Below are 26,604 nucleotides of genomic sequence, written 5' to 3' on the forward strand. Positions count from 1 at the left end.
TCTGTTGTGACAATTTTAGCCAAGCTTAGAGTTTTGTGTACCTTTTCAATGGTAAAATGTTCTGTAACTCCAAAAAGTCTTCGTTTTCATTTAGAGAGTTTTCATGTTGTGATAACAATGTATGTAGGTGTTTTGCTTTCCTTACTCGTTTGTGTTTCACTGTTTTTGGTTTTTTTTCCCCTCTCCATTTCTGTAGCAACAGGAGTTCAGAAATCCTTGACTTTGTGGGGGATGTTTCAGTCTTTGGAGGCATCTAACTATTTAAGCTCATTTTGTTCTACAGATCAGAATCTAAAACTGAGTGTGATCAATTTCAGAGATAATAAAGTCCTGATACAGAAACTGTATCTTCAAAATACATGAATTTCTTTTAGATTGGTATGGATAGAACTAGACCAAAGTATTCTTTTTATTTTCCAGGTACAAACAATGACATTGTGATTCAGAAATATAAATCTAGTTTTGTTTTTACTACAGTTGCATATTCTGGCGGTAGTTAATGTTGTTTTAATTTCTGATTATTTTGTTTCATTTGGCTGTTGTTGTTTTCATTTGAGGTCACGTTTGACACAGTTAAAAACTAGGATGTTAGTGAAAAATAAATGTTCCACAGAGTTTTTCAAAGTGCATAAGGAACGTCAAATAAGATTGTTAAATGATACTTGTGATATGCCACTAATGAGAACAAGATGTTAAAACCTTCATTTTAAGTATAAAATAGCGGGCAGTGCATGACAAAGTTTTTTGGTTGTGTTACAGGCTCACAAAGTTCAGAATCCTGTGCATTTCTACTGTGGTAGTTCCATCTTAAGTGATCATCGTCTATCAGTTGATCTGTTCTCAAAAAATTGTGAAAGACTTGCTTGTTGTCAGGAAATCTGACAGTGGTGAGTCTCAAAGACAATTCCTGAAAATGCTGTGCAAATAGGCAGCACGGGTTTGGAGAGACTGTTCTCCCATGTGAGGAGAGGGAACATGGAGAACCTCACAATACTGCATTGTTTTGGTGGGACTGCTAGCTGGTCAGTCTGGACTGTAGGTATGTCAGTCAGAGCAGTATGAGGCCATCACATTAGTGTACAGTTTTAGGCTGCCTGGTGTGGTAAAGCCCCAGTGATAACCTGGGGTTGCTGACAAAAGGTGACGAGACTGTTCATAAATCTGCAGGAAGTATAGTTTTGTTGTTCCTAGCTCATAACCTAGTCTGGAACCACTGGTGTATACTTCTACAATTGTCAATGTATTCAACAGCGAATTTGTCTTTCCTATTCCACATCTCTTTTTTTCAGTAATGGTTCCCTGGTGTTGTAGCTGAAGGTGTATTAGTAACCATGTAGTATTAAATACAAACAACTGAGGGTCAGGTATTTAAGCTTCCATTACATCACTCCAGAGCAATTTGGAACGTTGTGTACGTGTTTGTATAAATGCCCTTCATGTTCCTTTGTAATTTAGGAGTAACTCAAAAAACAAACGAAAAATAAAGAACATGGTGGCTAGAGTTAAGATGTTTGATTTTGAGCTGTGCATATTGCATATGAGTAAGAGCTGTACTTCTGAGTTATCAGCTCTTAGAAGACCCTAATTTTGATGTTTGTTCTTGGAAGAAATAATTGAATTAGATGGCTGTCTGCAAAATAATTTTAAGTAGTTTCCTCATTAAGACACTTAGGTGGTACAATGCAGTGTATTTGGAATGTGTAATCTACAGATTTTACGTACAGAAAAAATATTTTTCTAGATCCAACTTCTGGAAATAATTTTAATGCACATACTTAAATGGTATATGAATGCAGGTATTTAATCTAGCTGTTAAAATAATCTGTATATTTGTAAGGTTTTGTCACTTTGTCGTGTGCATTATTTTCAATCTCACTATTCAGTAAGGAAAAAATTAAATAAGACTCCTGGTGTGACAGATAGATCTTTCCATGATTGTCTCTAACCTGAACTTGTAGGAAGAGCTCAGAACTTTGACTTCCCTTGATTACAGTGTTCATTGTTCGATGCTCATCATGGGTATTTCCCCACCTCCCTCATAGCTCAGTTTTTACCTAATGTATTTCTATCCCAGATCACTTGAACCTAACAGGTTCTTGCAGTGCTATGTGTGAGTTGTTTCTTCAAGTTAGGCTAATGTCCCACATGAGTATAGGAATAAAGGATGTTTTTTGTAAGTGATCTATTGAAACTTCAAATTCATACAAACGATAGTTTGTGCTCATGGATTTCATCAATAATTGCTTTGTTTACTTACTTTTAATAAACATACTGCTCAAAAGAAGAGAGTAGGTGAGAACTGAGTCTGTTGATCACACAACTGCGGATGATACACAATAGACTGATCTTTAAATGTACAACTTAAGCAAAAAAAAAAAAAAAAGATTTATGCTTTGGTTGCTTTTTACTGATGCTACAGTGTGAAGTGACTTAAAACCCTGGAGAAAGAAAGGGAAAAAAAAAAAAAAAAAAAAAAAAAAAAAAAAAAAAAAAAAAAAGATTGAAAATTCTGCCTCCTCTGCATTCCTTAGGCTAGAAACCAAAGTGGTACCACGTGAGCCAGCTGCGAGAGGGCAGAGTTAAGGTTATTGGGAGGTTTTGTTTTGTATGTAAGCAAAATCTAGATGTTAGTCAAGTTTAAATTCAATTTTGAATACTTCTAAAAATGCCTGATTTTATTTATTTGCTTTTGAATTTTGGAGGATCTGTATGCATGCTAACCCAGGTAGAAATGAAAAAACTGCATTGCCACTCTAATACAGTAGTTCAGCATTATTATGGGTTCACTTTAATGGTTTTTGGACCAAAGTATTTGCAGGTGCGTTATTTAAATTCCAATTCCATGTTCAATTAAGCATCTGGTTTTATGTTGATATTTAGTTAATATTAAATTATTAACACAATTGTGCAGTTGGAAGTAAAGTTCGAGCATGCTTCTATGGTTTCTTAGCTCTCAGCTGGATTTTTTTGAGACTAGGTGTCTGCATTAACACGTCATCCCCTCTGTGTTCATGAAGCTTTGTGATTGGGTGACTTACTGCTGCAGTCAGAGTGTGGTATTGTTTCTATTCTGTCTGGGTCACTGGAAGTGATCTCTTATTTTTAATTATTATTTTTATTTAAACCAAGTAGTTATGCCCATTGAAACCTATTTAACTTACAGAGTTTTCATCTGCAGCGCTCTAAGACCAAATGCTAGAGAATGCGGTATTGTACAAGCACAATTCTTGGGTTACAGAAGGAAACATTCCAGGTTTACTTTGAACATCCAGGACTGCAGATCAGAATTCCAGTTTTGATGTAGTGTTTTCGTAGGTGAGGTAAATACAGATTTCTTTTCCATTTAAAATATTGTTACTACAGAAATAAAAATGAATGGTTACGTACAGATGAAATAGCAAGTTTGAGTTTAAGGATGTTGCAAGCTACTGTAAATCCCTGTAAGCTTGAGGTATTTTATATGTGAAGCTTAAGTTTAGGCAACATGGAGTTATATGTGGTTATTCAAATACATTTCTTTTGAATTAGTCGCAAAGTTACTTCAGTGCAGTAACAGATCTTCACAAAGAAAAGCTTCAGTGTAGTGGGTAATCTTAAAGCATCTCACATACACTGAAATCATTATTTATTCTTCAAATATTTGCCTAAGAGACTTGTCTTTTGGGCATTTGAACTTCAAGCATGCTTTGTTTAATGCTTTGGACTATAATAATTTATGTAGTAGTTGATTACACGTGTATGACTGTTCTTTCCCTTGTTCTGCAAACGGTGCTTTTTGCCTTGTTCTTGTATTAGGCGAGTAATGCGTTTAAGCATTTTAAATTTCCAATCCTAGTGCTGATGAGTACACCAAACATCTCTGCTGGCGTGAATAATCAGTCCTGAAATAACCAACTACAACTGGCGACAGATATGTGCAGTTACGTAAGCTTAGATGTTTTCATAAAAGAATGGATGGAGGGCATGTTCTGCTTCTTCTGTAAAGGTTAGGAATAATTCAGTGTTAATTTCTTTCAAAATAGCTCTGTCTGTTCTTGCAGTTATTTAAAAATAGCTGTGTTTGGATTTTCTAGAAGAGTTACATGATGAAGCAATGCAGATATGGTAGCGCTCCTTCCAGATCTCATGCACTATTGCTTGGATGAGAGCAGATCATAGAATCATTGGTCTTTTCTAGTCTGAGCGATTCCTAAAGATCATAGAGTCCATCCATGACCTAGCAATACTACCCTAACAACCCTCCACTAAATCATGTCCCTGAGCACCACGCCCAGACGGTTTTTAAACACCTCCAGGGATGGTGACAACCACCTCCCTGGGGAGCCCATCCCGGTGCTTAACAACCCTTTCTGTAATATAACTTACCCTGGCGCAACTTGAGGCCATTTCCCCTCATCCTGTCACCAGTGAGAGGAGACCAGCCCCGCTCTCACTGTAAGCACCTTTCAGATATTGGAAGGGAGCAATAAGGTCTCCTTTCAGCATCCTTTTTCCCCAGACTAAACAGCGCCAGTTATTATTGGTGCTAATGAACAGATCTTAATGGGGAAGTTGTGTCATATTCTACTTACATTAAAGCTGTGTATTTGTCTAACACTCCCCTGCCTGTAACCCCTCCCTCACTTCAGCGCTTCTCCCTCCCCTGAATTCCCAAATCAGCTTGATCTCCAGGAGCAAACTTAAAAACCAAAACAGCAGCAGCATGAACAGAATTACTGAAGGGATTCTAGATGGTTCTGGAAGAAAAAAAAAAATAAATCTGTAACAGTGATGCAGTACATTATGTAAGAATTAAGTATGTGAATTCTGGGCTTTACTGAAGTTCTTCGGTGTTCCTGACTTGTGGTTTGGTTGTTCTTATTTTGTTTTGTTAGCAGCTTCCTCATTTCTACCTTCATTTTTCCCCGCCCCCCAACTCAAGCTGTTTTATTGATTAACTATGTTTCAAAACAGCCGCTACTGTAAAAAGGTACAGATACTTTGTTTTTAAAAGAGAGAAAAATAAAAAGGCTGCTCTTGGAAATTAATCCCTAATTCTTGTCAGGTCTAGCCATGATTTGGCTCTGTCTATGGCTGTTAATGTGTGACATGGATTCTGAACTGCCTGGAGTAAGGGAGAATTTGGAGTATGTGATACAAATTCTGGATTGCAGACCTAGCAAGGCTGCATCTTTCAACATCCAGCGGGTCTTTGTTTATTTTTGCTTTCTTTTTGCAGCTACTCAGAACGCCACTGGTAATGTTGCAGCCATGCATTAACCATTTTCTGCCTAAGAAACCTTTTATCTGGCCCCCCTCTGCCTGTGCAGTTTGTTGCAGTGTAGTGAAGAGGGAGGTGCTCTGCTGTGTAAAAGCTTTATCCACTGCTGAGTTGTCACTGAATGGCTGGTCTTGAGTGCACATCGCAGCCATCTTAATCACATTTTCAGTGCAGCTCAGACAGTGCAGTTTCAAAATGGCTGACAAAGTGTTCATTGCAGCAGTTTAGCTTGATTGTATGCAAATGAGCAGAGCTGATGGCATCACATGCTTCAGACCTTGGAGGTAAGCGCCAGCTCTGCTTTGCTGAGAAGCAATTCTATCATTTTGGCTGAATGAAATTTGGAATTTTAACCTATTTTAAATATCCTGGAAAAGTGTGATTTTTTTATTTTTATTTTTTTTCCCTTGTCAGTAGGAGGGTGGTTGTCATGTTGTTGCTTTTACCCCTCTCATTGAATCTCATTGAATTAGTTTATAGATCTCTATCGTTTCTCAGTTACAAGGTAGATGGGGTGGGGCTGAAGAGGTCAAAGGTCACACTCATATATCTTGCTTAACAAGTGATTTAATTGTGGTTCACTTCCTTACCAGGCCAGAAGAGCTCTTACTTCATGCTACTCGTTTTTCAAAATCTTGCTTCATATTTTATATTTACATTTTATATTTATTTTATATTTTATACTTATTGTATTTATTTTATAAAATAAACTCGTTATCAAGTGGCTAGATTTACATTTGATATTGTATTTTCAACAAGTTAATTTTTTCCAATGTTAAATTAAAATTTCAAAGCTTGCATAAATACATTGGAATAGCAATAATTATGTAAATATTAACTATTTTACAGGTAGTAATTAGTTATTATTCAAGAATAAAATGTGTGCCCCGGTGGCGCAGCGGTAGAATTCCCGTCTGCAACACCAGGGGGCCCGGGTTCGAATCCCCCCTGTGGAGCAGGGGGTAGAAGTGCCGCTCTGCTACACAGAGGGCTCGAATCCCGGGAGTTGGACTCGATGATCTCTAAGGTCCCTTCCAACTCGCACGATACTATGATACTATGATACTATGATACTATGATACTATGGTACTATGATACTATGATACTATGATACTATGATAATAAAAGCAGTATAAGTCTTGCAGAACTGCTACAAATAATAAAGTGAAAGATTCAGAGTAAATTGTTCTTTTCTTATATGAAATCTGAGTTTCAAAGTTTCAGTGGCTTCTTATGACCTGGGTGTCTTCTGCATGTTACTCATTGAAGGTCGCCTGGATATCTGTCATGCTTGAAACTCATTTAAATGTAGGTGATAGGTGTTGGTGTCCAAGACCATGAAAACAGGAGAAAAGCAGTGTTCAGAGTGAAGGAGTAAGAGAAAGGAGATACTTTCCACATTAGTAATGTATTTTCTTGTTTGCATCTGACTAAATTACCTAGTTAAGGTTTTCATGGGGTCTTAAGCTAGATGTCAGTTAATGTTGGAGTAATTAAATGGGAAGTTACTTGAAGTTCTCATGAGACATCTCAGAAGTAGCAGAAGAGCTGAGTAATTCATCAGTATTTATGAGTAACTACAGAGTATTTTTCTTGTCTGAAGGTGAACTTAATGCGAAAATTGTGAAAATTCATATTAAATGCTTAAAAAAGTTTACTCCTTCAATATTTTTGTATGTTGATTCATGGTTATTTTGTTTGTTTTGTTTTTACATGTCTTGTTACAAAGTACTTAGTGGTTAAGTTAGTTCTGAAATATCCGTTCACATACATGATCTTCTAGTGTTAGTAGCAATGTACCATTTTGAAAATAATGAAGTATTCTGAGCAGACGGTGCACGTTGGGTTCTCAGGAGACATTGCTGCATGCTTACCTTTGTATCTGGTATGAAAACAAAAAGTGATTGTTTTTCAAAAAAATCACTAAAACGCAGGAATTGAAGGGTGGGTAGATTCTTGACTTCAACTAACTGTAAACTTTGTAAATCTAGTTCCTGTAAGAGATTCCTGCTTTAGAATAACAGGTAAGTGAGAAGAATAAAACCTACGTGTGATTGCAGTTGAAGCTGATAGGTAGTCTTATTACTTGTTTTTATCACTGGTACGATTCTTTTCAGTCATTCTTGACTTAAATTAAATAGTGACTTTTCTTGATTGGATAAGGTAGTAAGAGAGATAGAAATCATTTGGGCATGTCAGAATGTCTGAGAATTTGGACAGTAAGGCCTATTTAAATCTAGATTAAAATGTGCCTTATGTATAATAAATACATGCTAGTAGTGTACCGAGACTTCCATCTTCCCATCTCCCAGCGAGTCTTTGATTTCCTATAAGATAATGACTCATGTCATCCTGACCCCATCTTACAAAAGATTGCTGAGGTTTCCGTTTGTGTAGTTTAAGCTGTTAATTGTTTCCAATTAATTCCAGATGTTAATAACTCATTCTTTGAAGCAAAAAGAAGGAATCCATTCTTTATGAGAACTGAATTTCTACTTTGTTAACACTGAAAAGGGTGCATTTTTGTCTCAAACATGCTTTATTGCATGTATTCGTGAAAATTGTCAAGCAATATTGACTATGTTTTCTGCTGTTTTGTTAACCCCTCTTTCAGGGGAACAAAAAGGGAAGGTAGTGTCTTTTTATGACCTTTGTTGTAAGGAGTGATTCTTAACACGTTAGGCTTTGGTACAGCAGTGTATATTCACATCAGCCCTCTCATGCAGTCCTTTTTGTGCTTTTTGAGTTTTTGTTTGTTTGTTTGGTGTTTGAAAACCAAAGCTTTATGTCAGTTAAGTAAGTTAACTTCCATTTTACAAAGCATAATGCACAGAGATTGCCAGGGTTTAGAGGAACACCTTGTCTCCACAGTGTTTGCCGATTCCTTTGATCTCTGATTCACTTTATAGAAGGACATTTTGGAAAGCATTATCATTTTTGGAGTTGCTGTAGGAAATAACTGGTTCAGAAGGGAGCTACGGAGTGTTCCTGTTGTAGTAAAGTGTGTGATGTAGTTGGGTGGGTTGTTTCTTTTTTCTTCAATGAAATGGACATTGGAATGCATGCAATGTGTTAGGTCCTGAAATCAGTGTTAACATGGAACTTCTATTTTTAGAAGTCTTGAGTCGACATTAATACTGGTAGCTGAAAGGATTACTCTTTTTTCCTTCCTCCCACATTTTCAGTATTTTTATTTGCTCTTTCGTAGTTGAAATGCATTGATTACCTAAATGGAAGCACAGCACTCTAATGGATGCAAAGAGATGCTTTTATTAAATATATAAATTAGATGTGCATTACTTGAATTAAAAGTAGTTGTGTATAATGAATTATCAACTTCAACTTCGTTCTTAATGTGATATTGATGCATTGTCAGACTGGGCTCTGTGTTCTTGTTTGCATTTTCTCCACTTTTGAGAGCTGCTGCATTCTGGAATGATTAGTTTTGTACTGCTGATAGGTAAGCTTGAAGGGTAGGCTTCCAGAACCAAAGAGGTCTCTGATGGGGTTACAGTACTGTGTCTGTGTGAATTTCTAAGAGAAAAATATCCAACAATATTTCACTCTGAGGGAGTCAATAGATTCTTATTTTTTTTTCTTCCTTTTTGAAAGGTGCATTTAAAAGAGCTCCTCTACTTTTTGGTTGTTCTTCATGGAAGTGCTCATTATATTTGTTCATTACTAAATTGTAAATGACTAGAAACATTCTAGGATGGCTTGATTATTTTCATGTTGCTTTTAAAACTAAGAATTGTCTCAATTTGCACAGCTGCATCTTCTATTTCAGAAGATTCATTGGGAGCGAGCAATTTCAGGCAGGATTCAAAACAAACTGGAGTGGATTGCTCAATTAATGCAATACTCTTTAATCCATGCAAATAATTTTCAAGGAGCTGATTTGATTGGGAATAGTAAAATTAAATGGTTATGAAGCACTTAAAACTGGTTTGAATCTTGAATATTTAATCAAATTGCATTTTTTTTTAAACAGTTACATTTTTTTCCTTAGCTGTAAACTTTACAAAGGTTTTATCAAGAATATGATATTCTCAAAGGAGTTACCAGTAAAGCAAGTTAATATTTTTCTCCTGTGTTGTCTTGATTTGTAGGTTTATGTTCATTGATTTTTTTTTTTTTTCAGTATTTGTTCACTAAATAAATTTATCATGTAAGTTTCAAATGACCAAAACTTTAACATAAGCATAGATGCAGGTGTGTGTGTGTGTGTATTTGGTAAGGAGTCAACCAGCATTTTGCCTGTCTAAAAGAAAGGGAGCGCAACTTTTTTTCTGTGGTGCTGTCTAAGCTTACTTGTTTTAAATGCTTTCTCGCTTCACCTTTTCTATAGTAAAAAGATACAAGTAGCATTTGTTCTGTCTTCCCTAGAGTCGTAGAATCATAGAATGAGCAAAGTTGGAAAAGACCTCTAAGATCATCCAGTCCAACCATCTATCTATCACCAAACTAAACCATTCCCACTAAACCATACCCCTCAGTACAAAATCTTAATGTTTCTTGAACACCACCAGTTATAGTGACTCCACCACCTCTCTGGGCAGCCCGTTCCAGTGCATGACCATTTTCTCAGAGAAGCATTTTCTAACATAAAACCTGAATCTCCCCTGGCAAAATTTGAGGCCATTCCCTGTGGTTGTATCACTAGTTATATGAGAAAAGAGACTGACTCCCACCTCACTATTCCTCCCTTCAGGTAGTTGAGAGCAGTAATGTCACCCTGACCCTCCTCCAGACTGAACAATCCCAGTTCTTTCAGACCCTCCTCCTAAGTCTTGTGCTCTAGAATCCTTCTTGCCCTTCTCTCGACTTGCTACAGGGCCTCCATGTCCTTATGGTTGCAAGGGGCTCGAAACTGAACCCAGCATTCAAAGTGTTGCTTCACCAGTGTCGAGTACAGAGGGACAATCACTTCCTTGCTCCTGCTGACAGTGTTGTTTCTGATACAAGCCAGAATGCCATTGGCTTTCTTGGCCACCTGGGCAAACTGCTGGCTCATGTTCAGCCAAGCGTTGACCAATACTCCCCATTTAATCTACACAGTCTTCCAGTCCCTCTGCCCCAGGCCTGTAGTGTTGCCTGGTATTCTTGTGGCCAAAAACTCAGCACTTCGTCCTGTTGAAGTTCATCCCATTGGCCTCAGCCCAGCTATCCAGCCTGTCCATATCCCTTCATTGGGGCCTTCCTACCTTCAGGTAGATCAACACTCCCTTCCAACTTGGTGTCATCTGCAAACTTATTGAGGGTGCACTCAGTGCCCTCATCAGGTCATCAATAAAGATATTGAACAAAGTGGGCCCCAGTACAAATGACTGGGGAAAACCACTCATGACCAATCATTAGCTGCATTTAAATTCATCTACTACCACTCGCTGGGCCAACCAGACAGTTCTTTACCCAGCAAAGAGGGTACCTGTCCAAGCCATGAACTGGCAGCTTCTCTGGGAAACAGTGTCTGCAGCTTTGCTGAAGTCTGGGTAGACTACATCAACTGCCGTTCCCTCATCCACCAAGCAGGTCAATCACAGGAGATAGGTTAGTTAAGCAGGTTCTATGTAGCATTGTATTTCCAACGCATATCAGGGGAGTTGATGTCCTCCAGGAGATCAGAGGCAGGTTATCACACAGCTGCTTTCAGCTGCTTGCAGAACACCTCATCTGTATCTCCATCCTCGTTAGGTGATCTATAACAGGCCTCCATCAGGATGTCTGCTTTGTTGGCTCTTCCCCTGATCCTTAACCACAGAGACTCCAACTTACCATTCCCAGCCTCAAGCACTCTCTAACATAGAGAGCCATGCCACCACTCTCCCTTCCTTTCCTGTCCCTTCTGAAGAGCTTACAGCCATCCACTGCAGCACTCCAGCCATGGGAGCAGTTCCACCATGTCTTTGTAACTGGGAGCTACTGAGCTTGTGGCTGTTACGTTAATTATTTGCTGTTTCATGCCTTGGAAAAAAGGCAAAGACAGAGGGGAAGGGGTTGTTTAGAGCTGTATGTATATGTATGGCTTAAAGGGCACCCAGAGCCATGAGATTTTGTCTGTGGTTGTGGGTTTTTTTTTCCATGTTTTATTTTTCTTTTGAGCTCTTGAAGACAGGTTTCATCATGACTTATTTCTGAAACAAACTGCTGATGAAATGTTTATGCAAATTATTCTGTAGCAGATTTTTTTGTACCTTTCTGTTCTGAGATAAATCAACTGTGACATTTAAAATTTGAGACTTATTTTCTACCATGTGTACCAATTGAAACCATAGAGCTAATAACACTTATTTTGAGTGCAACTGGCCTCATTACTTTTGACTGTAACATCTGTTCTTTGAGGTCATTTCTGATCACAGACTAGAAAATTGCATACGTGTTTGAAGCAAAAGTTTTCCAGTGGTTGCATTGTTTTGTGTGGGGTGTTTTGTTGTTGTTGTTTGTGTGGTTGTCTTTTTTAACTGTTCTGTGTGTGGGAAATAAAGGCAGCCATTTCAGACTTTGGTTTTGGTAATACCATTCACTGAAGGGTGGAAAGGAATATGATGGTGGCTTGTTTGTTTGTTTATCATGTTAGTCTCCCATATAAAAATAAACAATAACAAAAAAAAACCACCACCTTTAGGAAGCATTTAAAATGATCGCAGCTAGTTTTCAGGATGGGTAAGTCTGCTTTGGCTGCAGTGCACAGATGTTCCTGCAGCTGATCTGAGGCTTAGTCCTCTCATTAATTATCTTATTCTTCATAATTTAATTCATGTGTTTTTGAATACTAAACAGACAACTCCTCCCCTACAGGAAAGTATTCTGCATTTGAAAACCAGTGGTGTCATAACTAGCTGTGTACATGCTGTGACATGCAACAAGGAGTGGAAAGGAACATAAAACTAAGGGAGTGCGGCTGACTTTGCAGAGAATGTTCTGGAAGGCGGGTGGTGCCTCCCCCAGACAGCAGCTGGAGAGCTCATCCTCAGCGCTGGCTGCAAGCTCTGGCCTGGATTTCCCTGAGCTAGGAAATAAAATGAGTTACGGCTCTTTTCAACTAGTACCACTTTCTGTGTTCAGAACTGTGCTGCTATGCTGGTATTCGTGTACAAAGCTGTAAAGCTGGGGTGAGAGATGGAGGAACAGCTGTTTGTAAGGAATGCAAAAGGCAAGGGGGAGGGTTGTGTTTGTGCTTGTTTAAAAGCAGAATTGGTGGCCTTTATTTTCCAGTTCTGAGCACGTTCATCTGATGACTCATTCTGCAAACGACAAAAGCATCCCTGAAAAATGTATTCCGCTCAGTACTTAAATATGCTAACATACGTACATCTATCAGAAAATAACATGAATCAAAAGATGCATGCGAAATAATGCAGTCCTATCAGATCACTTAAATGGTTAATGATTGTCATTCTGCTGTGACAGTATTCTGGAAAAATTACAGTATTTGCCTTGTATGTCTCTTCAGGCTTTTAGATACAACTTCCAAGCTTGAATTGTAACAACTAATCGAAAATAATTTGCATTATTAAATATTTTCAGACACAAAATCAGTATCTTTGTGACAGTGTGATAAGTAAACTTTATTATTCTTAAATAACCTAGAACCAGCCCTACTGCAGATTGCACTTCCACAGTGGAAAGGGGATGTTAAAAGTAATCCAGCTATATATAGCCCCAATATTGTTAACATTTTGAAGAAAAATAGTATAAAGAGCAAGAAGAGGTCAGGATCAGAGAAGCCTACTTTGCAGTCCTGAGGTGGCTGTGCTTTTGCCTGACAGGAATTGGCAAGCACCTCTGCCTCCATCACTTCTCTCTTTCTGTGTTCTGCTAAATGGTGTAACACCATATCTAAAACAGTGCTGCGTGATGCGCAGCGCAACGTTATTGCAGATTTAAGTTTGTTCCAGGATTCAATAATCCATGCCTATATGTAGCGTAATAAACAGTATATTTACTTGCCTTGAATTGTTGTCATATCCTATGAGATTCTCATAGGGCTGCAAATGGGGGAGGGTTAGGGAAAGGTACTGCACAACTATTCACCCTTTATATAAACAGATGAAACAGTAAGCAAAGCCTGGTTTATTTTTTCCCTATGAAAATACAATGACTATTAGAATGGGCATTTGTAAAATATCATTTATTTGTTAATATTAGAGGGCTTTGGCTGTGACATAGGGTGTTGGATGGCAACTGGAAGAAAAAGCAAGAATTAAAAAATTAACTGTTTGAAGTCAGAGTGGGGCTAAAATCTGAGCTTCTCTCTTTACCTGTGCCTGTATGTGCCTGTATCCTTTTAGGTAGCTGAAAAAAAAAAAGCAACAAAGCCCACAGCGCAACCCTACATGATGAGGACAGAAGGGGGAGGGGGAAGAGAAGGAAATAGTAAATTAAACAAACTGGCCAAACATGTTACCTGTCACCAGTAGGTTAAAAATGAAGCTGCTCTACTTTGATATTTATTATTGGTAGGCTTGAAATATCAGTTATATAATAGCTGATGGTATGAGCATTGAGCGTTTGCGTTTATTCAGTGTTACTTAATACTTACCAAAATTATTCTGAACAGTACAGTGTTCAAGGTGGTATTTCTTGTGCAGAGACCATTGTCAGTTTAAATTTATATAAACAGTAGGAGCCACTCTTTTGACAGGATCTGGATTATTAGTAAGCAGATAGGTAGCTGTATATTCTAGAACCTATAGTTGTCTCAGGGGTGTGGGGGTGGGGAGCTTTGCTTGGCAATATTCTGCTGCAATTTTGCCTTGAAATGAGGCCCCCTTTATGTAAATTTTTACTGGCGCCAGCTAGCTGTAACTGCAGTCTGGTTCAGCCTCGGCAGCAAGTAACATATGTCATGGACTTGCCTTTGCATGGATTACAGAAGCATTCTGGTCTCTGAGTAGGAAGAGCCACGCTGATGAATTTGAAAAGGACGTACAGGAAAACCTAGGTGTAGTTAAGATTGATGATGTCTGAAAACATGGATGATTTTTTCTGCCTGCTTTTTTATTTTAAGTATGCTGTCTTCTGCTGAGCTACAATAAATTTATGCTTGTTGGTACTACTGTGTGTTATGTGGGAGGTACTTCACTGCACATAGTTGCTGCAGTGCTAATAGTTGGCAGCACAGAAGGCAGCACAAAGAGTTCCGGCTGTGGACACTTGCAGTTGCAACATTCACTTGGAGGCTGTGGCATGCTCACTGAGCTGCAGTGACACGTTGATTCACTTATGTGGATAAGTGGCAGTTCCAGCATGCTTTAACAAGCGGATGTAGGCTACTAGCTGAGAGGTACAATAGCATAGCTCAGTCTTTATAGAAAATAATACTCATGCTGCTATATAAACAAAATAAGATCCTAGTATCAAGATGGCTGACCTGGAAGTCTACTTGTAGCTCTTGTTTCTTATGCAAATGAGCTAAATGTCAGTGGCTTATTCAGAGGAGGAAGTTCATTTTGCACGTGCCAAGTTCTCCACAGGTAAGACAAGCTACTGATTTTATGCATTAATGTTTCAGAGGCCTTTGAAGCTATTTTTCCACTTAGGAAATGCCCATCCCCCATGATGGCAAAATGCCAGTTTTATTACATTTAAATCAGGAATTTTTCTGTGAAGCCTGGAAGTCAGTTGTTCTTGCTGTAGTTAATTTTGGGTCACTGTCATTAGGGAGAATGTTAACTAAGAATTATTGTTAAATGTTTGCATAAGTTAAACTGAAGGCTTTTAAAAACAATAACATTTCTAGGAAGTACTTTTTTTTGCTGTTGATGTTGCTATTTTTTTGCTTGGTTCCAATCCCTACTGTCTCACTACTGTTCTGTCTCCTTAGTGACACCAGTTGATGCACAGAGTGCCATATCCCTGCTGTGAGCCTACCCCTGAACAGGGTGCAGAATTAAGAAGGTTGAATTGAAGGAACTGGATCTTAGCAGTCTTTTCCAACTTTAGTGATTCTATGAATGTATCAGTGATGTGGGTTTCTTTGTTTGTTTGTTGTGTGGCTGAGGGGGAGATTGGTGGGGTTGGGGGGAAGGGATTTTTGGCTTCATGGTCTTAAACCACTCATTGTAATTTAATTATCATCTTTTTGAGGCAGTAAAGCTGATCAGAACACAGGATGCTGAACTGACGTTTATCTTGCAGTATAAATGCTCATTCACAAGTGTTCTTATGTGAATTTTAAAAAGCAGTATTTGTAAATAGGAAACTGGTCAAAATATTATATTTATCTGATCTGTCCCCTCAGAGGGTACCTAAGAAGACAATAAGTTTGTGTTAAAGTAGCAAATTTTAACTGAATGGCAGTACTCCTATTATAGTACTGTGCTATAGTTAGCCGTGCAGTGCATGAAAATACTGCATTGAACTAGTACCAGTTCTGCATAAATGTATTTACATTGTTGCCATTCTACAATTAAAAAAGTGACAGGATGGGAGACAGGAAAGGGGAGAAGGTAGAAGAAACTAACTTAATTTGGAAAATCTCTGAGGTAAAGAAGATAAATTGGAGATGCAAGAAAGGGTGAAAGAAAATATGGAAAGAGTTGATTGCTGGAAGGTAGATGGCAGCTTAAGTAAAGGATATGGAAGTGACAGTAGAGAGTGGGGTGGCCCAGATGGAAAAATGTGATTAGTTAAAGGGACTGAAAAGTAGAGGGGCAAAGTAGGCAGGCAGAGTATCTGAACATGAAATTAGGCACTTATAGAGACCAGAACTGCTAGAACTGTTCTGAAGTTGACTGGGAATTAAGGCCAAGGGAGCGATGTGTGCCAGAAAAGAGATATAGCTGGCTGATATTGAGAAGAATTCTCAATGGTAATAGAAAAAGGTATGTGATATGGTATAGATATGGTAATAGAAAAAGGTACGTGTCTGTGTTAATAGGACAACATAAAACAAACACTGCGTATCAACTACTTGTGCCAAATGACTTTTTTCCTTGTATCTGATTTCATTTTAAACCTTTAATGCTTATTTTGTTATTGAGAGAGAGGAAAAAAAAGTGGTGGATTTTCTCAAGTTCCCAAATTATAGTTAACCATTATTGAGGTTGTCCATGAAGGGTAAGTTCTGTTAAAATCTGTCTGGATTTCATTTCAAGGTGAAAGAGACGATTCAAGGGCCTTCGCTTTTTGATCTCATTCCCCTCTCTCCTCTCCTCCCCCCATAAAGTGTGTGAGAATAGTAGAGAAAAATGGCATTGAGTAGGACATGAAAAAACGTAGGAAACAGATCATTTGAGAGGAAAAATGTGATTAATAAAGCAAAGAGGCAAAGTAGGTATCATGTAGGTGACAATGTAACACAATTTCAAGCAAAATTGAAAAGGCAGAATATTGCAGTAAATATTTTTGGTTGGCTTTTTGGATAGAAGGGAGATGATACGTACTGTTATCTTGCAGGTGATTAAGGTCCTTAATCTAGACCTTACAGGGATGATACCAAAGAGTTTGTGATAGACTTTTCTAAACAAAAGCTACCAACAAGTATTTGTAATCTGCTCTAGGGGGTTTGGAAGGAATTAGCTGAAAATATTTCACACCTGGGGTGTCACCCCACCCAGATCTAAGGACTGCTTGCTTTTGGGAGTGGGGGAGAGGATGGGGAAGAAGTCAGGAAAGATAACCTGAATAACTATTCAGGCTAATGCCAATTGGGGGAGGGCGGGGAGAGGAAGTGATGGATTCAGTAAATGTGGAAGAATATCAACAGAACTATGGCCAAAGTGCTTTAATGGATATAAAATTTTATCTGAAGAATAAGAAGAAAAAAATTGTTTTGGAGCACATTTGCTTGTCATTAATGTTCACTATGTATAATGCAGTTATGCACTGGTGTAAAACCCTCATCAGCAAAATAAGAAAAAAAAACACTTGTATCAGGTAAATTGAATGCCTTTCTAAAAGGGAGTGGGAGAATGACAACATTGTTACTGGAGGAAGCATGATGCAAGTGAGGATTCTTACAGGAAAGAGGGGGAGGGTCTTTTTATAAGGGCATGTAGCAGCAGGACAAGGGAAAATGGTTTTGAACTGGAAAAGGGCAGATTTAAACTACGTTTTAGGAAGAAATTCTTTACTGTGAGAGTGGTGAGAGACTGAAACAGGTTGCCCAGGGAGGTTGTGAATGCCCCCTTCATGGAAGCACTCAAGGCCAGGCTGGATGGGGCTTTTAGTAACCTGGTTTCGAGGAAAGTATCCCTGCCTATAGCAGGGGAACTGGAACTAGATAGTCTTAAGGGTCCCTTCCAACCCAAACCATTCTATGATTCTGTGACTGGTACTGTGAAGTTCTGTTGTATTTTAGATGGTGAAATGAATCACCAGTGAGGTCTATTCAAACAGTCTGTTGTACAGCAAAATCCAAAATCAGTCTGTATTGGTAGTAAATGTTTGTATCTGCTTAACAAGAAACTTTATTCTGGAATTAAATAGGGTTCATAGAGATATCCCCTTCACCCTCTTCTTCCTCCCGGAAAAGGAGAGCCAAAATCCCAAGTGTGGAGCTAATGTAGAGGGGCTGAAATTTTGTGGAATATAGAGCAAGAGTAAGAAAGTAATATATTTTATTCTCTTAAGCTGCCTTGGATATACTGATGATATGAAGTTCAAATCAGTACAGGTTACGGTCTTGTCCGTAAGATTTTAGTAATATTAAAAATACATATATCAGGAAAAGACGTGAAAATTACTCTGCATAATGAACATAGAATATTTTGGTTGCTCCGAAAGTAATGTCTGTTTATTTCTCTGAAAACAGCACAGTAACAGTATTTGATAGAGGAAATTCTCAGCTACAAGACAGTATTTTTCAATGAAGTCACTACCATTAGCTATTAATTTTTTTGCCAGCGACTAACAAGAACCTGCATTGCCATGCTTGTAAAAATTTGCGCTAGCAGTGGTGACCCTACTGAGTCACAGTTGCTATTACAGCATCGTTGCTAGGAAAATGTTCCCCACACAGTCCATTGTTCATTGATCTGAACAAACGGAAGACAGAATGCTCCAAATCCAGACTGTAGGGTGGCAGTGGTAGCACAGTCCAACCAAAACTGGCAGTGTGTTCCAAAGGCTTAAACAGGTGTGGGACCTTGAACAGCTGTGAGTCCTTAAACTGGTGTGGGGCCTGATGTTGCAAGAGAAAGGTGGCTGTCTTTTTCACCCTCAGTCTGAAAGTATGAGCCTTCAGCTTAGTGGTCAGAATTGATGATTTGTCTTCATTCTGGGAAATCCAGAAGGATCACCCCTTTCCTATCCCAAAAGATAGTGCACATCATTTTACCTGCTGAGGGCTGCATCTTGAACTTGTTCTTTGATGGGGAATTCACGTCACCATTCCATGGAGTCTTCTTTTGACTGGCTGGTGGTGGTGACACCACATCTAGTCACCAGTAATTATGTCAGTCCAGTGAACTGTCACCTTCAGTCTCACAATGATTCTGACAAACTTGCATTCGGTATTCCTTCTCTTCCTGTGAGCGTTTGTGAGACACAGCTTTGCAGTATTTCCAGCACTGCCGCCGTTGAAACATAAAGCTGTTGCAGTCTTTCCTGTACAGTGAAGCCAATAAGCTGTTAGTACACCATTCCTTGGTCATAACTTATGGATTTGTGAGAATAAACTGATTGAGGTACTCTTCATTTCATGGTGTGACAGCTGTTCATGGTCATCTGAAATGTGGTTTGTCTTTCATGTTACTGTTGAGATTGCTGAAAAGCACTGTGCTGCTGTGCTCACATGCACTGTTTGATCTTCATAAATGCTAAATAAGTGTTGGTCAGTCTCAGTGGGTACCATTTTTTTCTGCATGGAGGAACTCAGTGACACAACTTCGCTTCACACACTTCCGCATCAGACACCATTTTGTTAGAACACCTCTCTGCTGCCACCTGTCATATGGCAGCAAAACTGAATGAAATATTGTTGGAAAGGTAAAATCTCTACTGCCATACCACCACCATCCGCCTCTGACATCCTGGGCCAACATAATAAAGTAGGAGGTGTTATTTTCGAAGCAGTTCTGGAATAATTTAGATTGGAATGAATCTCTAATCTGATGTCTTCAAGGGATGATAATCTTAAATTTAGATGAGGTTACTTCAGGGTTTGTCAATGTAAGGTCTGAAAATCTGTGAGGATGAAGTTTCCACCACCTCTCTGGACAAAGTGTTTCAGTATTTGATCACTTTCATCACAAATAATCATTCTCTGCATCTGTGTGGGATTTCCACTGTTGCAGGCTGTATCTGTTGTTCCTTGTCAGTGTGCTGTGAATCTGAAGAGTCTGGATTTTGTCTTCTCTTTAAAATCCTAATTGTCTATTGAAGAGAGCAATTAATTCTCTTTTAGCAGTCTGTTCTTCATGCTACACAAATTCAGCTCTAGTTTAATCTTATTTGCCATTTCTCCAGCCCTTAACCATCTTGGCGTTCCTCCAGTTTTTCAGTATCTGTTGTGTTAGGGGTTTCCTTCCTCCAGAAAACATTCCAATCTCGATTTGAAGGCATACTTAATGGCTTACTTATGGCACTTACATAACATATTGCTTTGAAGCAGCTAATGTGTGACTTGATTGCTCTGTCAGCTCTCTATCTGGGTTATGTGGGATGGTGCTGGCATGACATCTTTCAAATAGTCTAAATTTTTCATTATTATATGAGTAAAGTTCTCTGTTTGGAACCATTACAACGTGTTACAAGCCTGACTGAGACCTAGCTACCTATTTAACCTAACCTTGCCCTGCTAATATGGTACTTCCCAAGCTAACTGCAAAGTGAGAAAGCTTTTTAGTATTGCATCTGCTTTCTTTGGGCGGGATAAGTCGTGGTGGCATGTATGATACATAAGTGCTACATGTGTATTCCCAGAAGCCTTGCTGATAATCTAAGGCAAATCTGGTAAAAATTAAAAATTCTCCAGCCTACAACACAATCAGTCAACTCAGGAATGGAGGAAGCATTGCAAAACCACTTTGAAGTCTGTTCATTTGTCACAGAAAATCCAGCTATCATAGAAACACTCAAGTTAAAACTTAACTCTAGTACCACTAGATGATACAGGCTCTCCGTTGATTTGGACTTGTAACTATTTCTAATTTTTAGGAGATGAACTTCCTTTAGGGAAAGACTTTGTTCTCACCATGAAAATGAATTTATCCAACACAAAATTAGCATCCATTTAGCAAGGGTGTTGGAATAACAACCTGCAGAATAATGAAAGCACTTTAACATCTACAAAACAGGTAAAAGATTGGTTAATACTTGAGCAGACAAGAGCTGAAAGTATTTTTCCCCTAGTAGTGTCATTTGCATTTATGCAGAATCCTGAGTGGTTTTTACTCTTTATTTCAGGGGGTGTGTTTATTTATTTAAATCTTAAGTCTGCTAATGAACACTATGCATTCCTGACATATTAATACCTGTTTACTGCTGACTTTCCCTACAGGAAGATGGAAGCACTTTGGTGTTTGATACTTCACTTAAAATAAAACAGAAAACAAACTTCTTTTTTCCCAAATAGCTGTGGCAGTTAATTATTCTGTTTTAATGCAACATGTAGTAGTTTGAAAATTGTTAGTAGCATTTTATTTTTACCCACTAAAGGCCCTGTGTGATAGTGCTGTAGCCCCTGCATCTTTTGAGAATACTGTTAGCAGCAGCCCTCTTTTGGAGAACTGTGCATCTTGAGAAAATGATGGAAATTTTCAGGGTTCATTTACTATGTAAAAAAAAAAACGTATGTTAGTACTTGTGCTTAGACTTCTAACTTCAGTTGGTTCTAAATTATAAAGTCAGCTTAGAGTGGTTCAATTTTAGAAAGGAAACCACTTGGGTGTCCCCTACATGTGTCATGATGGTAAAGAAGGCTGTTCCAGACAAGATATTTGCATAAGCACTGTGTTCTCATTGTGAACCCTAGTGAGTACTACGAACTTGAACACACAATACTACTGTGTGAAGCTGTGGAGCTAAAACTTCAAAAATGTAGCATAAATGGTCTAGGTGTACCCAAAAACACACCAAAAGGACGTTATGCTAAAATTACAAGATATCTGTAAGATGGACAGATGACTATTACACAGGAAGGCAACAAATGCTTCCCAGACACATTATTTTGTGCCATATGACTAGTCAAATGCTTATACAGAAATATGTCGTATTCTCAGTATGATATTATCAAGAGGTTTAACTAAACCCTTCACCTGGATGTAGACTTTTAGTGAGAAGATACAAAGAAAGATAATTCCATATTTCAAAATTAGCTTGTAGAACTGCACCTTCCTCGGCTAAAATCAGAGTCAGCCATGCATTTATGAAGATGTGCATTTGTATTGCAAGCTTATGAAGACGTTTCCTTTCCTCAAAGTAATTCTGATATGTAGATGGTAGAACAGTCTGACCAAGACTGGCAATGTGCTCCACAGTCTTCAAACTGATATAAAACCTGGCATTATTGTGTTGCAAGAGAAAGGCTGACCTCTCCGGCCACAGTCTGGAAGTTCAAGCCTTTAGTGTAGTCAGGGTTGCACTGCAGTAGTCAGAGTTGAAGAACTGTTTGTTCCAGGAAATCCAAAAGGATCACCTTGCAGGATGTACCTGGCACAATCTTTCATGCTGTTGTTACCAGCACAATGAAGCCATTTCCTGGTTGTAATCCATTGATTTGTGCCAGTGAGCTGACTGAGATGCTCTTCCTCTCATGGTATAAGACCTGTATGTGGCCATCTGGAATGTAGCTTGTCTTTCTATTGTTGTTGCCGCTGACAAAACACACCATCCACCACCGCACTGTGCTGTTTGGTTGTCCATTGTTTGGTCTCCATAAATGTTTAACAAATGATGGTAAATGCCAATGGGTGCCTTTTTTTTTTTTTTTTTTTTTTTTTTTTTTTTTTTTTTTTGCATGGAGGAATTCAGTTCCACACGTTTACTTCATACACACTTCCATGTTAGATGCCATTTTGTTAGAATGCCCCTCTCTCTGTTGCCATCTGTCGCATGGCAACATGTAATGTAATACTGTCAGGAAGATTTAACCTCTACTGCCATACCACCACCATCCACCTCTGGTATTGCAGGCCAATACGATAAAACAGGAGGTGTTACTTTCTGAGAGCGCTGTCCTTTCCACTGTAAGTGAATATCAGAATCGCAACCACCTGAGGAACTCGAACATCTTTAATTCTGCGGGTCCCAATGAGATGCATCCCAGATTTCCAAGGGATCTGGCTGATGTAGTCACCAAGCCACTCTCACTGATATTTGAAAAGTTAATGGCAGTCAGGTGGAGTCCCTGGTGACTGGAAGAAAGGCAGTGTCATGCTATTTTTAAGAAGGGTGGAAAGGATGACCCAGAGAACTGCAGACATGCCAGAATCACAGAATCACAGAATTGTAGGGGTTGGAATGGACCTCTAGAGATCATTGAGTCCAACCCCCCTGCCAAAGCAGGCTCCCTACACCACGTCACACAGGTAGGCGTCCAGGCGCGTCTTGAATATCTCCAGAGAAGGAGACTCCACCACCTCCCTGGGCAGCCTGTTCCAGTGCTCCGTCACCCTCACTGTAAAGAAGTTCTTGCGCACATTCGTGCGGAACTTCCTATGCTGAAGTTTCAGCCCATTTCCCCTTGTCCTGTCCCCACGCACTACTGAAAACAGAGCAGCCTCGCCACTATGGCTCCCACACTTCAGGTATTTATAAACCTGGATCAAGTCCCCTCTCAGCCTTCTTTTCTCAAGGCTGAACAGACCCAGTTCCCTAAGTCTCTCCTCATAGGGGAGATGCTCCAGGCCCTTCACCATCTTTGTGGCCCTCTGCTGGACTCTTTCCAAGAGATCCCTGTTTTCTGGGGAAGATCATGGAGCTTGGACCATTGAGATCCTCCTGAATGCTAAGACATACGAAAGAAAGGGAGATGATATGGGATAACAACAAGTGCTTCAGCAAGGGCAGATCCTGCCTGACATATTGAGTGTCCTTTAAGATGGTGTAACTGCGTAAATGGACAAGGGAAGAACCACTGATGTAATCCATCTGGGCTTCAGTAAGGCCTTTCACACTGTCTCCTGTAATGTTCTACTCTCCAAATTGAAAAGATACAGACTGACAAGTGGACTGTCCAGTGGATGAAGAACTGGCTATGACATCATACCCAGAAACTGGTGGTCAGTGGCTCAGTGTTCTGTACTGGGACTAGCACTATCTAATATCTTCATCAGTAATGTTGACGATGGGATTGAGTACACCTTCGCCTGAGGGGTGGGATATCAATAGAGAGATCTAGGCATGCTTGAGCAGTGGGCCCAGGTGAACCTCATAAGGTTCAGCAAAGACATGTAGAAGGTCTACACCTGGGTCATGGCAAACCTCATTATCAATACAGGCTTGAGGATGTAAGGATGGAGTACAGCCCTGTCAAAAAGCACTTGGGTGTACTGGTGGATGGAAAGCTGAAAATGAGCCAGTAGTGTGCCCTCACATTTCAGGAAGCCAACTGTGTCTTGAGTTGAATCAAAAGGAGAATGGTGAGCAGGGATAGGGAAGTGATCCTGCGCCCCTGCTCTGCGCTGGTGAGACATCACTGGAGTACTGTGTCCAGATGCAGAGTCCTCAGTACAGGAGAGACATGGACGTGGAATGTGTCCAGAGGAGAGCCACAGACATTATCTAAGGGATGGACCATCTCCCTAAGAGAACAGGCTGAGAGCTGGCACTGTTCAGCATGAAGAGAAGAAAGCTCCAGGGAAATATGGAAGTGGCCTTTCAGCATCTAGAGAAGGACTATAAGAAGGAAGGAGACATACACTTTAGCAGTCTGTTGTGACAGGACAAGAGGAAATGGTTTCCAACTAAAACAGGGGAGATTTAGGTTGGATATAAAGTTTGTTTGTTTGTTTGTTTTTTCTTGTTTGTTTTTTTTCTTACAGTAAGGATATTGAAGCTCTGGAACAGGTAGTCCAGAGAGGAAGTGGAAGCCTCATCCATGAAGATGGATGGAGGCTGAAGGGGCTCTGAGCAACCTGATTTAGTTGTAGATCTTCCTGTTCATTTCAGGGGATCTGGACTAGGTGACTTTTAATGGTCCCTTCCAACTCAATTGATTCTATGAAAATGAAAAATATTTTCCAGGACGTTATACCCTTTTTTACTTAAAGTTTTGCTTTTGGTTTGGTGGTTTTTGGATTCTAAGAGTATGTCTTACTGAGTTGGAAACCATTTTTTCTTACGTTGACTTTGTAGAAAGCTATGTGTCCGTAAAACATAAAAATGAGAAAGATGGGTAAATGCATGGAAGCCATGTCATAGTGTGAGGTAGTTCTCTGTTGCGCTGTTGTTTAGTCTTTCTGAACACCCTTGTATTTTTTTCCAAGCTGAATGTCTGTTGAAATGCTTTCCTGTCTTAGGTCTCTTCCTTTTTGTTTTCTCAGCATGCTCAAATACAACACAGAACACAACACAGAAGGAGAAACAAACTAAATCTTATTTTTTCTTAAATTTGAATACATGAAAAGTCTCTTTTTACCCCAGAGAAATATCAAGTCATCTTAAAGAGTTCAAACAGGGGCAAGATGTTCTGTCTGTTAAAGGAAGATAGCCAGGAAATGCTGGGAGATCCTTCTGTTGGAAAAACCTTTTCCACTTAAAAGAAGCAATTTTTCTTTGCATGAGCAGGGTTTGAAATAGAAGAATTTGAACCAACTGAAACCATTGCTCAGCTCTCCTCCTGAAGCCACCATGGCAGTGAGGCATTGCCACCACAGTGCTGAGACAGAGTAAGAGAATATAATGGTTCATTGCTCACTGTTCATCAGCTTTGTGTACTTTAAAAGGGAACTGTAGCTGTGTCATGCTAGAAATATCAGCAGTATTTCCTGGAGAAAGAAATCTGGTGGCGGGTTTTGGATTTCATGGTTTAGAGTCTGGTTGAGTACACTCTTAATGTGATGGAGGACCTCCAGCAAATAAAGCAGAAGTTGCCAGGAAACACCTTGTGAAATCAGAATTGCAAATATGAATAAAGCACTCAAGTTGAAAACAAACAAGCAAACAAGTACTTCAGAGAATAAACCTGGAATCTTGCAATACAGGAATATCTAACCCAAATGTTGCTCTACATATTAAGGAGAAACAGGAAAGATTAAATTTTTATCTTGGGTGACTAAAAAAACATATATCCTTGCCAAAGAGGGTACACAACTGGATTGTTCGTTTCATGACCTACTCTGCGATGAAGAATGAAAAAATCCATTAGAGTTTTGGCTGACATTCAAACAAGGAAGAGCAGCACAGAAATCAGCTTGCTGTCATTCTTAGGTGAGAATTTTGCTAAATCGTGCAAAGCAGAATTCCTTTTCTCTTGATTAGTAAGTTTGGAGAATATCCTGTACTGTCCATCAGAAAGCATATCTATATCTGCAATTTTTTATGGAGTTCTAGAGAGAAAAGGTAAAGGAACAACAGTGCTCTCCTGACAGGTTTGTCTTCTTCCCTCTCACACCCAAAGCTATTCAGTATCCAAAAAAAACCCAACAACAACAACAAAAAAGCCTGTCATGAAAATCCCTTAAATAAATAAGAAAAACAAAAAAGAAACCTACCAAATTTTAGGTAGTATCCTTCTTTAGTCATATCACTCTTTTTAGAACAAGAACTTAATAGTTAGGCTGAAAGCTTCTTTCAGGCATAATTGAAAGATTGCTGGTGTTATATTGTTACCTGAAATTATATTCTTTATTCCTCTGTAGGGCTGATATGCTGATAAATTAATAAACCTTATTGCCAAACTACTCCATAAATAGAATAAGAAAAAATATTTGTATTCTTTTCCCCTCCAGTGGTTAACTGTGAATTTACTCTATTGTAGCTACTTTCACTATTGTAACTACTTCATTTATTAGACTAATACTAGCATAGATTAGTAATCCATATTCTGCTAGAAGGCAATAAAAAATCTTAAATGTTAATCTGATCTCAAAGCCAGAAGAAAATAGTCATATTATTTATAGTTGATGCAACACCAGTTTATTGTCATTGCAATGCATGGAAAGTCTTGCTATTTGAGGAGAAGTACTATGAGTATTTTAGAAAGCTGGTAGTATTTCTGTTTAATATTTTCATGTCATCATGCCAGCCTTTTGGATAGCTTACTTTTCTATGTATCTTTAATTTTTTATTTTTTTTTTTTAAATCAAAATGTCACAGCTTGAAAGTAGTGGGTTTTTAAAGTCCATTTTCTCATAAATAGAGGGAAGGATTTTAGCACTATATTGACATATTCAGAGTCTTAACTGTTCACAGAAAACTGCAGAAATTTGTATTCTTTCAAGGGAGAGAATACAATT

At 38.9% G+C, this 26,604-nt stretch overlaps 1 protein-coding gene across 4 annotated transcripts in view; it reads left to right on the forward strand.

The window, feature by feature from the left end:
* The window catches only part of ATF7IP (activating transcription factor 7 interacting protein), a 92,549-nt gene that overhangs the window by 4,046 nt on the left and 61,899 nt on the right, over positions 1-26,604 (forward strand). Inside the window, exon 1 of one of the 4 annotated variants that reach the window (XM_072332552.1) lies at positions 14,368-14,736. The exons of the other annotated variants lie outside the window; for them this stretch is intronic. The gene's annotated coding sequence lies outside the window, so the exon portion shown is untranslated. Of the gene's footprint in view, positions 1-14,367; positions 14,737-26,604 lie in introns of those variants that run through there. 4 annotated transcript variants of the gene reach the window in all.

The sequence above is a fragment of the Excalfactoria chinensis genome, chromosome 1, assembly GCF_039878825.1.
Source record: "Excalfactoria chinensis isolate bCotChi1 chromosome 1, bCotChi1.hap2, whole genome shotgun sequence".
NCBI classification, from domain to species: domain Eukaryota; kingdom Metazoa; phylum Chordata; class Aves; order Galliformes; family Phasianidae; genus Excalfactoria; species Excalfactoria chinensis.